Source organism: Lolium rigidum, chromosome 7 (assembly GCF_022539505.1).
Source record: "Lolium rigidum isolate FL_2022 chromosome 7, APGP_CSIRO_Lrig_0.1, whole genome shotgun sequence".
Lineage (NCBI taxonomy): Eukaryota > Viridiplantae > Streptophyta > Magnoliopsida > Poales > Poaceae > Lolium > Lolium rigidum.
The window spans coordinates 40535655-40549220 of NC_061514.1; the positions used below are offsets into that span (position 1 = coordinate 40535655).

The window sequence follows — 13566 nt, forward strand, 5'->3', positions numbered from 1 at the left end:
TGAAAAAGTAGTTAGCGCTTAGATGCTTAGAGAAAGATTACTTCCGGGAAAGTTTTTTAGAATGAACCAGTAGCCCCCAAGCATCATGGCGGAAAGGTTCCAGCATTGATGCTTTAAGAGAAACCACTTTTATAGGCGGAATTTTTACTCCTGCACTGTTTAACTTTTTCAGGAACAGCAGGCGCTGCACTATGAGCTGCATAAGAACATTGCCTTGCAGCGCCGCGTTACTATGAGTCAGGCGGAAAGTATCCGGACCCTGAAGGATGAGAATGCAGATTTGGCTAAACAACTGGCGGACGCCCAAGGTTGGTTTCCGCCTTCTTCGTCATTAACCAATTTCCGACTTTGAACTTACTGTTAACTTATATTATTATAGGCGCATCCTCTTCCCTTGCTACAGCCTCGACCGAACTTGAGAACCTGCGCTCCTCGTACCAAGATTTGGAGACGAAGCTAAAGGAGGCGGAACTTAAGAAGGAGCAAGCCGAAAAGCAGCTGGCGGAGAAAAACTCCGAGCATGCGAAGGAGAAAGCGGAGCTGAAATTGAAGCTAAACGTTGACGAGTGAAACTATCAAATCTCAGCTAAAAGAGCTCAATGGACTCCGGAAGTATATGGAGACCGCGAACAAAGACTGGGATTTGCTCAATGAGAACATCTTGGGTACCGATACTAGAACCTTGCCCAGATATTTGTTCCGACACTTTATTTTATGCTTATGTCCTCACTGTTGTGTGCAGAACCGCTTGGGTATTCCGAAGAGCGCCGGAATTTGTTCCCGCGAGATGACCTTCTTCAACTTGCAGGCGATGACTGCAAAGATCTCATCTCCGCCTCCCGCAAGATATGCTATAACTTATCCATCAAGAGGAGTCGTACTTGCGACGTCCGGAAACTTATTGGAAAGATGGATGTTCTGCCGGAGCTGGTAACGGATCCGCAAGCGTCGTCGGCCCGAGGCGCAGCTTCGATGGCCTTGACCATGTGCCTAGCGCATCATGCGGATCTTGATCTTGATCGGGTAACCACGGGCGTTCCTGCGGATGCGGATGTTAACGCTCTCCCGGATGCGATGAGCGGCTACGACACCCGTATCGCGCGTAGGATCCGGCATGAGGAATTCTACGACAAGGTCGTCCTTCCTCGCCGACGAGTCCTTAGAAGCGGAACTTCGGAAGGAACTCGGCGCCAAGGCGCGACCTGCGGAATCCGGAACCCAGTTTACCTGGACCAGCTCGAAGAATACTCCCCAAGAGGAACCCAAGACCAGCACTGCTGCCTCTGAAGAAAGTGATGAAGACGTGTCTTCTCCGGCCGAAGGCGCCAAGGAACAGGATCCAGAAGGCAAGACTTCTCCGGCTAAGGGGGAATGAGAACTTTTATTCCTGCGGGAAAAACAATGCATCATTTTGGCCCCAGCGAGGGTTTGTAATAAGACTAAATTCTTAAGTAGCTAGGAACGAAACGATTATGCATAGGGCGGAAAAACTTATCCTCGCTATCCGTTTAATATTATGTGCATGTTTCGTTTTTTGTCGGAAAGCAAGTGCTGATCTCGTTATTCTCCGGCTTGTCCGCTTGACCTTCCACGAGCCGGAAAACCTTAGCCGGAAACGCTCGCCAGCGGCGACGAAGCCCAATGGCAATCCGTCCATAACCGCGGAAACAAGCCCCCAGGCGTAGGTGCCGGAAATCGCTACTAGGAATCCACGAGTTCGCAACAGATAACAACTTAATCAGAAAACTTAAGCTTACGTCCTAAAGGACGATTTTGAGAATCACAACTTTCATACACGCCTAGGCGGAAATATCCAGCTCTGCGGTTTTAGTCGGAAAAAACATACACGATCTAAAATGAACAAGTAAAGGAGGTAAAAGACTCAAAGAGTGAACCATAAGCTTTATTTCATTGATCATGTATAATTATTACGAGTTTGTAACTCGAAAAAATATGCTAAGTGTAGAAAGGACGTAGCTGTGCTATATTCCAAGGGCGATCTCGTTTCATCGTAGATGTCATCCGGATCCTCACGCTTGCGTTTCCGGCGCCAATTGGCGGGTCTATCCCTTAGCTCGCGGAAATCAACAAGGTAGTACGACCCGTTGTGAAGTACTTTGCTAACGACGAAAGGTCCTTCCCATGGGGATTGCAGCTTATGGTCTTTCACCTGTCGAAGGCGGAGGACCAGGTCTCCCGCCATGAAGGAGCGTTTCCGGACTCGACGACTGTGATAACGTCGGAGCCTTTGCTGATAGATGGCGGACCTTTGGTCTGCTAAGTTCCGAGCTTCTTCGATCAGGTCCACAGATAGCTGTCTAGCCTCGTCAGCTGTATCATCATTATAGGCGGAAACTCGCGGTGAATCATGGATGATGTCGGAGGGAATCACGGCTTCGGATCCGTATACCAGAAAGAAGGGGTAAACCCTGTTGACCTGTTAGGGGTAGTTCGCAAACTCCACAAAACAGCGTCCAGTTCATCGGCCCAAGCTCCGGCTGCTCGTCGCAGCGGTTCTTCGAGACGTGGCTTGATTCCTGATAATATTAGACCGTTAGCTCTTTCGACTTGACCATTGGATTGTGGGTGAGCCACAGATGCAAGGTCCAATCGAATCCCCATTGTTTCACAGTAATCCTTCAATTCTCCCTGAGCGAAGTTTGTGCCATTATCTGTGATGATGCTGTGTGGGATGCCGAATCTCATTACGAGGCTGATGACAAATTTTAGTGCCGTAGCACCGTCGGCTTTTCTCACTGGCTTGGCCTCGATCCACTTGCCGAACTTGTCAACAGCGACCAGGAGGTATTCGCAACCACCAGGAGATGATCTTTTTAACTTACCAACCATATCGAGCCCCCAGACTGCAAATGGCCAGGTGATAGGTATGGTCTTCAGCTCTTGGGCCGGAACGTTTGGTTGAGTAGCGTAGTATCGACAACCTCGGCAGGTCTTGACTATCTTATCAGCATCTTCTTTAGCTGTGAGCCAATAAAAGCCTAGCCGAAAAGCTTTTGCAACGAGTGATCTGGGAGCGGCATGGTGCCCGCAGTCCCCTGCGTGGATCTCTCTGAGGATTTCAATGCCATCTTGATTTGATACGCATTTGAGAAATACCCCTGTTGCGCTTCGTTTGTAGAGCTGTCCATCGACAATTGTGTAGGATCGTGCTCGTCTGATGATCTGGCGCGCGAGGACCTCGTCCTCCGGCAGCTTCTGATCGATGAGGTAGTCCGAGAAAGGCTGTGTCCAAGCCGGAATGGTAGCCAATACCTCTTTAGCCGGAGACACTGCCACATCCGGGTTTTCCGGGTTAGCGCCCTTCACCGAGGGTATCCGGAGATGCTCTAGGAAAATTCCAGGCGGAATTGGTCTTCCGCCGGATCCGAGCTTGGATAGCATATCTCGCCGCCGTATTGTCGTCTCTTCCGACGTACTTGACTTCGTATCCGAGGAAGCACTTGGCGAGCTCGTCAACTTCGTCTCCGTAGGCCGCCATGACGGAATTTCGGCGTTCCGGGTTCCGGCTACTTGTTGTGCCACCGAGTCGGAATCTCCACAAGCATATGATGTGCTTGATCCCGATTTCCTTAGCGATGCGCGGACCGTGTAGTAGAGCCTCGTATTCCGCCATGTTATTTGTAGCTTCGAAGTGGATCTCGCGGAACATACCGCAGTTCTTCTCCGGTAGGGGACTTCGGGGTGACTCCGGCTCCCGAGCCTTGATGCTGCTTGGATCCGTCGAAGTGCATGACCCATGTTTACGGTTCCGGCTCCAGACTTGCATCCGGAGCTTCTGTCCAATCTGCGACGAAATCTGCCAAGACTTGGGATTTGACCGCAGTCCTTGGCTTGTAAGTGATGTCGAAGGCGGATAATTCGATGCCCCATTTAGCTGTTCGTCCTGTTGCGTCAGCGTTGTTGAGAATTGTTGACAGCGGAGCTTTACTCACAACTCATTCATCGGGTGCTCTTGAAAGTAGTGTCTCAATTTCCGGTTGCCTAGGAATACTCCATAAGCTAGCTTCGAAAGTGAGGGTATCTTTGCTTTGACTCCGTCGGCACCTCGCTTATGTAGTAGACAGGTCTTTGGACGTCATATTCATGACCTTCTTCCTTTCGCTCCACCACGATGACGAGGTCGACGACCTTGTTGGTAGCCGCCGGATAAAGGAGCATTGGCTCGACTCTCACTGGGGCTGCCAAGATAGGTGGGGAGGTAAGTATTTCCTTCAACCCACGAAGAGCTGCGTCGGGCTGCGTCGTCCCGGACAAATTTGTCTGTTTTCTTCGACAGCCTTGTACGCGAGGTAGCGCCTTCTCGCCAAGACGGCTAACAAACCTGCTGATTGCTGCAACGCAACCAGTTAGCCGTTGCACATCTTTGAGACAAGTTGGTCGTTTGATGCACAGGATTGCCTTGATCTTTTCCGGGTTCACCTCAATGCCTCTGTGAGAGACTATGAAGCCAAGAAGTTTTCCGGCCGGCACGCCAAAGACGCACTTCGGCGGATTCAACATCATCTTGTACTCGCGGAGGTTATCGAAGGTTTCGTGAGGTCGCTGATCAAGTCGGATCCTTTCCGGGTCATGACCGCGATGTCGTCGACGTAAGCGTGCACGTTCCGGCCTATTTGGTCCTTCAGGCACCGCTGCATCGTACGTTGGTAAGTAGCACCTGCATTTTTCAAACCAAAGGGCATAGTAACATAGCAGTAAGTACCAAACGGGGTTATGAATGAAGTCGCCTTTTGGTCGGATTCCTTCATCCGGATCTGATGATACCCGGAATACGCATCAAGAAAACAGAAGTTCCGCCCCTGCCGTCGAATCAATGACTTGGTCAATGCGCGGCAAGGGGAACGGATCCTTCGGGCAATGTTTGTTCAAGCCAGAGTAATCGATGCACATTCTTAGTATTTCAGTGTTCTTTTTGGGTACAAGGACGGGATTCGCGACCCAATCGGTGTGAATAACTTCTATTACAAAACCTGCTTCTAGTAACTTTGCTAGTTCCATTCCTATGGCGCGGCGCTTCTTGTCTCCAAAGCGTCGCATAGCTTGCTTCACTCGGTTTAGCCCCGGATTTATGTTGAGGTAGTGCTCGGCGAGTTCCCTAGGTACTCCGGACATGTCAGAAGGTTGCCATGCGAAGATATCCATGTTAGCGCGGAGGAACTCGACGAGCGCGCTTTCCTATTTGGGGTCCATGTTTGCCCCGACTGAAACCTGCTTGGAAGAGTCACCCGGGATGAGGTCATGCTTCTTGGTTTCTATTGCGGGCTTGAAGGAGGTTTTCTGCTCGGAGATCTGCTTCTTTGTGGTCTGCATCTCAGTCGGATCCACCGCGGCTCTGTAGCCTTTCAGCTCTTCTCCGGAGATCACGGACTCTGCAAAGGCAGCTTCGCCCAACTCGCACTCGTGAGCCTTTTTGTAGTCTCCGGTTATGGTGATCATACCATTGGGACCCGGCATCTTGAGCTTGTTGTAGATATAGCACGCCCTTGCGTGGAACTTGTGGTAGGTGGGCCTGCCGAAGATGACATGGTAGGAGCTCTTGAAGGGCACAACTTCGAACGTGATCTTCTCTTCGCGGAAATTATGAACATCGCCGAAGGCCACGGGAAGTGTGATGCCGCTCGAGGGAGTTCGCCTTCTTACCGGAACCACGCCGTGAAACTCGGTTGTGCTGTGTTTGAGCTGTTCCTTGGTGAGGTTCATCCGCTCCGGAGTCTCCGAGTACATGATGTTCAAGCTGGCTCCGCCATCCATGAGGCACTTGGAGAAGTCATACCCGTCTATGCGGGGACTCACAACCAAGGCGTAATATTCTTTTGGCACGGAGGCGGGATGATCCGCCCGTCAAATGTGCACGGAACTTCCGACCACCCGACATACGCGGCACGGCCGGAACCGTGGCGTTCGGGAACCGGGTAGCTGATTTTGCGGCGCGGGCCGTGGGGGTTCCGAGGAAGGTGTGGTAAGCCCCCACGCTCTTCTTCTCGAAGGGGTTGGATTTTCCTGCGGTTCCGGCTTTGGGATCCGGCGAGTTATCATCCTCGTCCATCGCCTCGGAACTGTCCTCCTCCTTGTCCTTGTTCTTACCCTTGCCTCCTTTGCCGCGTGGGCGGTGCTTCCGGGCTCGCTTGTATCCTGCCTCCGGGTCGTTCTTGAGGTCGTTGACCCACTTGCAGTTGCGGTTGGTGTGAGTGGACTTCCCTGTAGCCGGATCCAAGTGGGCCAGGCAGGGCATGTCTCCGTACTCCTCGTAGGTTTGCGGAGCGCGGGATCCGCCGGCGGTGACCTCGGTGCCATGCTCGCGACCCCTGCCGGCTCCGCCTCCACGGCCGCGTCCTCTTCCGCCTCCTGAACCTCCGCGTTGGAACGCCATGGCGACCATCTCGGATCCGCCACTCTTCTGGTCATCAGGGTTTTTGCGCTTGTGGCCGCTATTGTTACCGTTATCACGGTTCTTCTTTCTGTCGGTGCAGGGGGATTGTCTGTAGCTGCGATATCACCGCCCGCGTCGTCATCGGCGGCAGTGTGATCACCGGCAATGGAGATCATCTCATCCAATGTCGGTTTATTGGCGTTAGCCAAACATGTAAGCTTATGCCTCGGCAATCCTCCTCTCGCAGTCCACCAATAAAGGCGTACATGGCGGTGGTGTGATCGACGTTTTCGCACTCGTTCCTGCATGCCAACCATCGTGTGAGGAAGTTTCTTGAGGTTTCTCCCTTCTTCCGGATACAAGCTTGTAAGTCGCTTGCTTCGTGGCAGGTCTTTTGTAGGTGCCCCCGAAGTGTTTCTCAAAAGCGGTCTTCAGGTCGAACCAGCAAAAGATGGAGTTCTTCTCGAGGTCGCCGAGCCGGATCCGGGCTGGTCCTACAAGGTACAAGCTGGAGCATGCGGCGGGCGATGTTAGGGGTTCCTCCGGCGAAGGTTACTGCATTGTAGTAGTCCTCAATCCAGGTATCCGGCCTTTCAGTGCCATCATAATGCTTCCGATTTCCGGGTAGCTTGAGGGAGCTCCTTGGCTTTGGTTCCTCTCGAATCATTCTGCCAAAGCACTTCGGACCAATGTAGTCAGTTCTGTACTCGTTAAGGCGGTCCCGTGCGTCGCGTGAGCCGTGCCGGGGAGACTTTGAGCGAGAGCGAGATCTCCGGCCATTGCCTCCGTCTCCACCTCCGCCGCCACCGCTAGGTGGTGGTGAGGGAGACCTGCGAGGTGGGCGGTTTGACTTCTTGCTTCCGCCATCTGAATCTCCGCGACCTTCCTGGTGCTGACTCCGGCTCCCGTGGCTGCCTTCGCCTTGGCGCCGGCTGCCCTGGTCATGCCGGCGGGGCTCGGGTCATGGCTCCGACGAGGCTGCGGGTCGCGGCTCCTACGAGGTTCGGGATCGCGGTTCCGGCGAGGTTCTGGGCCCCGGTCTTCATTCCGACTCCTCCTAGGCTCGGGCTCACGAACATTGTTCTGGTTCCGGCGAGGTTCCGGCGAGCGCTCCCTGTTTCTGTTTCTTGGCAGCACGTTGTCGCGGATAACAATTGCACCGTGCCCTATGGGCCTGGTGTTTCCGGGCTGGACTACGGCGGCGAGGGGGTCGCGGGTAACCGTTGGGCGGAGGAGAGGGGTTGCGGTATCTGTCTCGTCCGGAATACATCGCATCCTTTCCCTTTCTTGGATCCGACGGAGGCGTCACGTGACGGGACGGGGATCGGATTTGGGTGTTCCCCGGCCCTCCTTCCGCGCTCCGAGGATCCGGTGTGTGATTCATCATCGGGATGCCGATCGGCGTGGGCGTCCTTCCGCGCGGTGGATACACGGTTATCCGGATTGGATTCCAACCTGCGCGAAGTATCGCCTTGCTCTGCTGTCGCATTGCTGAAGCGACAAGTGTGCGGAGATGGTTGATATCAACTTCTTCGTCTTTCTTCTTCGGCAATTCCGCTGCTTTCAGCATGTTGTCCTTTGGAGTTTCCAGCGGCCGGTGAACTACGGGCGTGTTGAAGGCTATCCCGCGAGGCGGAATTGCTTCTCCGACAATACGATCAGCCTCCGCCTGCGCGTAGGTCATCTTTACCTCCCACTCAGCCCTCATGCTCTTGACGTGCTCGAGTGTGTTAGTAATCTCGCGGTCCTGTCTGTCGAAGTTTTCCAGCCAGGCGGCATGATCTGCCCTTCCTATTTTTAATGCAGCTTCGGCGTCGGCGAGCCTCTTGGCTGTGGCCAGCATCTCCTTTCTGGCGGTTTCTAGAGCCTCCAGATCTGCGGCGTGGCCCGGAGTTATAGGTGTGTTAAGAACTGCTCGCGCGGCCACCTCTTCGTCGACGAGGATTTCCTCCGAAGGAGAATCCCTTTGGGGTCGCACCCGAGACATTGGGGATCCTTGTTGAGATGGCTCGGATTGGCTAACTTGGTCTCCGGATCCGTTTTGTCCCAGCGCCGCTACCGTTGCGAGAACTCGCTTCGGCCGGGCGGAGTTGACTTCGGGCTGATCGCCGAGACCATACTCCTCCAACTTGCGCACGAAGTCATCGGATTCCATGGACGGAGTGTCTCCGGAAATTGGGCTCAGATTGCCCAAGATCGACTCTTCGACCGGAGCTTCGCTTTCTCCGACGGGCTGAGCCTGATCCGGATCTGCGTTGTTTTCCGGTGCCTCTTCCTGCTCGGGACCAGCTCCGACTTCATGAGGGGCGGTTCCGGCGGTATGGGCCAAGAAGTGTACGAAGTGACACCTTTGCTTCTCTAACACCTGGGAGACCCAGGCGGATCTGCATTGGTCTTCCACCTTTGTTTCCTGCTCAGGGGCGGATTGGGTGGGCTTTGATTTTTCCAGATCTAAGGCGGAATCTTCGCTAGGAAGTTCCAGCGTCTCAGATCGGATTTTCGCGACTGCGTCCTGCTCAGCGGCGGTCGCGTCAGCGCTACTTACCAGTGGGTTTCCATCGGAATCGACGGTTTCCCCGATGAAGATGTGTATGCCGCCAACTGGGACGATGGAGAGCTTGACGGGGTCGGTTTTAGCCGGAATCCAACACTCATCCGGAGGGACGATCGGCAGATTTCCGGCGTAAAGGACACGCCCCACGGCGATGGTGTCGTCGTAGCTTCCCATGGCGGAACCCTCCCGGTTCCGGCCTCCGGACGCCGCAGGCCCCACGGTGGGCGCCAACCGTCGTTGCCTAATCGACGGTACCTCGGAGGAGGGATCCTCACGGAGGGGAGAAGAAGTAGGGGCCATAGGGCGGAGTGCACACGGGACGGTGGTACGCGAGTTACCCAGCTTCGGAACACCTGCACGATGACAGGGCCTACTGCTGCTTGTCTGGAATTATCTGGGCGCTTTCGCGTTGTTACAATGAGTTGTGGTTGTGCCTCTAGGGCTCCCGGGATCCGGCTTATAAAGGCACACGGATCTAGGGTTTACATGGAGAGTCCTAGCCGGATTACAGACAGCCTAACTACGGTACAATATCTTGCCGTGCACGTCACGGATCCGCCTTCCATATACGTCGTACTTGGATCCGGGTTCCTCATGGGCCTCCATGGATCCGGGTTACTTCTATGTCGGTACGGATCCGGCCTGCCGACCCTGGGCTGGACTTCTCCCTTCATGATCAACAAGCAACTGGGCCGCCCGATGGGCCACATGCCTCATCACCGTCTGTGGGCCACCCGGGCTTGCCGGATCTAGGCACTGTCGATGGTACACCTATGAAGTATACCCACAACACCGAGGTTCCAAAAATTCTCTTTCAAATTTTTGTTCCATTCTACGTTGGTTACGAGTGCATGCATGTAGGTTTGTTAGAGGTGGATGAGTAGGTGGTGAGTCTAAATGCATGATCAAGTTTGTTGCTGGAGGTGGATGAGTCACGTAGTTTTAGTTAAGTAGAAGGTCTCGTTGGATGCGTATAAATATGTGCATTGTGTAACTGAGCAAAGAGAAAAGGAGATAATATGTAGTAGGAGAAGTGTCGCTCGGTCTGCGAACTAATTGTCTTTCTTCCCTGAAATATGTGTGGGTAAAGTTGAGTTCGCATCATCGTTTTGTCATTGGGACAAACAAGGTGGGAGAGTTAGATAGACTAGAAGATGAAGACATTGGAAGAAAACAAAGGTGAGAGCGACGTCGACCTGCGGGCAGGTGCTGCCGGTGACGGCGCCCGCGGGGACGTCGAAGGCTGACACCGAACGCTCGCCGTACAGTACTTTCTTCACCTCCTAGTCGCCTGATGGCAGACGCAGGACGGGCCTGTCGCGCCAACACTCCAGGCGGAGGGGCGGGTAGCCGCAGTAGGAGGTGGAGGCGGTCGTGCCTTCCTCGACCCAGAACGGATATTAGAAAATGTCATCGGGCGTATGCGCGAGGTAGGTCTTGTATGTGTTCAAGACCAGCCAGATCTTAGGCCACAGATGTCATCAGTCGTCTTCATGTTAGAAAACTAGCAATGTATGGCACGGCGGCCCCCGTGAGGTATATTGATGGTTGTCAAGGGTTTGTGCCAATGCTGTTAAGCAATGATGGACAGTAGCGGTGATATATAATTAGACTTAATTACATAGTTCATGGGATCCCTTGGATAAGTAGGGCATTCACTAATGCATAATTAGATCTGACTACATAGTTAATCACATCGTCTTACATATGGTATATGTAAAAGACATCAGGTCCTACTTCACCTAGAGCACAACATGTTTTTGGCAATACATGCCTGGAGGAAATAGCATAGTAGGATGGTATGACTGGTAGTGCTGCTGTTGTTTGGTCTTTGAGGCATGAGTGCTTGGCGTCATTGTCCTCATTGACGGAGGAAAGTATGATGAGTTGTAGGCCTTTGCTAAAGAAATTGAGGTGTGGAGTCTGCTTCATCGTCGAAGGACCATCACTGTATTGATCTTCTTCTTCACTCGTTGTTGGAGTTGTGGACTTGTTATTCTGTTGGAGGATGTTGAGCATTCTTGGATGGAGCTTTTGAGCATTGGTTGTGGCCGCTAGACTGCTCAATGATGCCCCCTATGTTGGCCACCTCCACAAAGCTTAGAAGATCTCCTGTTGGCCTCTCTATGACCCTAACTGACTCTACACAACCAAGGGGTGTTAGGAACGGCTAACCTGAAGTGCTGCAAAATAATCCCGAAGTAAGGCTACAGTATTAAGTTTTATGTGATATAACAATAATAAAGATATCTCCTACTGATTTGTACTGCCATATTTCCTAACAATTTTTTGTGAAGCCAATAATTCAAGCATTGGCAGCATTCTAACTGCCCTCTTCAGTGTTGAAGTATTGCTAGTGAGGCCAACAACTGATACTAAATTAATAATTCTTCACATCAGAGTTGCTTGTAGGGCAGGGAAATGCTAAATATAATCATACTAAAAGATTCACATGTCTTTCTTCCATGGTATCAATGGCCCCTAACTATGCATATGTTGCATCAATGCGAATGACTTTTGAAGGGATTATGTTCAGTATAAAATAACAATAAAAACAACACCTAAAGGATCAATATATGGGAAAGGAAGATAAATCCTAGAATACATGGTAATGTCTATATTTTGGTGATCTCATTGTGAATGCAGATTATCAAGTAAAATGCAATCAAAAGTATAGGACTGCACAGTAAGCATTGAACTGAGCTGACGCAAATCTTATGATCAAAATGTCAGTTTTATGTGAAATAGCAATTACAATAGGAAATGTTCCAACATTGCATGCATACACTTTATAATATATTAAAGTTGATTTTATACAGGTAAGTGAAATTTATTTAATGGATCATCTGATCTATAGAAATCATTCATGGCTAGAAATATTCAAGCGAGCAGAAAAGGAGCAGGAAGATTATGTTTAGTTCACCTCCCAAAGACAGAGCATAAATATCATCTTTATATATTCAAACATTGCATGGGAGCGCTTGGACGCTTAGACGATGCCTTAAAACCATGAACATATCATGTATAATATTAAGCATGCATTTGCCCGGCTAAAAAAACACATGGATAGTTTAATTTTGATGAATTAATTATACCTAAATATATTAGGCCTAGCAAACATGAAACCTGCATGCTCTTCGCGTCTTGAAAACATGATAGTCCTGTTTCTTTAAAATCAGATTTTTTTTTCTGAAACTACTTCGTTCATACTACTTGCACATGACCAGTTGCAGTTGTATACGATGAGTAGGTCATTTCAGAAATTTCTGAAATGATTTTCTATTTATTTCCATTTGTTTATAACTTCGGCTCCATACTCATAGCTAATATAGTTGTGAGACAGATGTATGATCAAATCATGGGTTATCCAGAGCACACGAACAATCAAAATGCATCTAAAAAATGGTTCGGAATTTAAGGCGCTTCCTACAGCCATCTAGGGTCAGAGAAGCACACTAAAACTGTAGACATACTTACAAATATATGTCCAGTATTAGAGACAACCTACTTTTCTGCAGCAACTGGGGAAGCCAGCCTCGGTGTAGTGGCAAGAAATTGACTGCAGCGTATCTTCTCAGCTGGCTGCACCTTTGTGAATTGCATGAATGCTCTCAAAGAGGGCATCGACCTTACTGCTCCTGGTGCCATGGTCCATTTAATTTTGAGAGTGATTATGCAGTCGATGTCCAGGCTGTGAACACCAAAGGAAGAGACAAATCTGAACTTTGTGGTTTACTCAATGAAATTAAAGAGTTGTTGATTTACCGCTCAGACATAAAGGTCACCAAGGTGAAGAGAGAGTTAATTCGTGTCACACATGAGGTAGCTCTTTATTCAACAATCAATGTTTTGGTCAGTTCCTACTTACACCAGGCTCCTGTACAAATAAATAGTGTCAGTCTTTTGTATGAGATGATTTCAAGACTTTTAGTATCATATGAAATAAAGCTCTCTCTTCCTCAAAACAGAAAAAGAGCACCATCAACATACTGATACAAAGGAGAGGATTCTTGGCCATAGAGCACCGTTGTTTTGAGGATCATGAAGAAGGTTTTCAAATGAACCTTTTCAGAGTACCCATAAAACAGGTACAACTTCAACAAAACATTGGTCACCAATTAAATAAGAAACAACAGATAAAATGGGAACAACTCATCCATCCTTCATAGCCAATCAACTGCACATTTAACAAAACATTGGTCACCAATTAAATAAGAAACAACAGGAGTTTTGAGATATAATCTAGATTAGGTATCCTGTGACAACTGTAAAATGGCACACCAGACTGACATGACGAACCTTACAAAGATCTCTCATCTCTACGGTGAGTTATTAAATATTAGTAGATACCATTTTTTTTCTCGCAACGTCCAGTAAAAAACACTTGTTATCGGCCATGTTAATGTATAATCTGACCAGGTTTCTAAGAAAATGGCTAGTTTGCCTCTTGGGACCACAGACTGTATCTCCATGAACACCATAGTAGACAAAGATGTATATATTATGACCCAACAGTCTATTACCTTGATCTAGGGTGAGAGCGATGGTGGTGATGATCTAGACAGACAATGTCGTTGATCTTGGTTAAAACTAAATGGAAAGATAATGTGAACTCCTGGTG

At 50.2% G+C, this 13566-nt stretch overlaps 1 long non-coding RNA gene across 2 annotated transcripts; it reads right to left on the bottom strand.

Moving 5' to 3' along the window:
* Positions 1-10574: 10574 nt before the first annotated feature.
* On the bottom strand, positions 10575-13035 carry LOC124679160. Of its 2 annotated transcripts, none has more exons than XR_006994839.1 (2): positions 12454-13035; positions 10575-11087 (listed from the first exon to the last, which is right to left on the bottom strand). It is a non-coding gene; the product is annotated as an uncharacterized LOC124679160 (long non-coding RNA). The 2 variants fall into 2 exon arrangements; XR_006994840.1 differs by having other exon boundaries at positions 10575-11128; positions 12454-13023.
* Between the last annotated feature and the right edge of the window lie 531 nt (positions 13036-13566).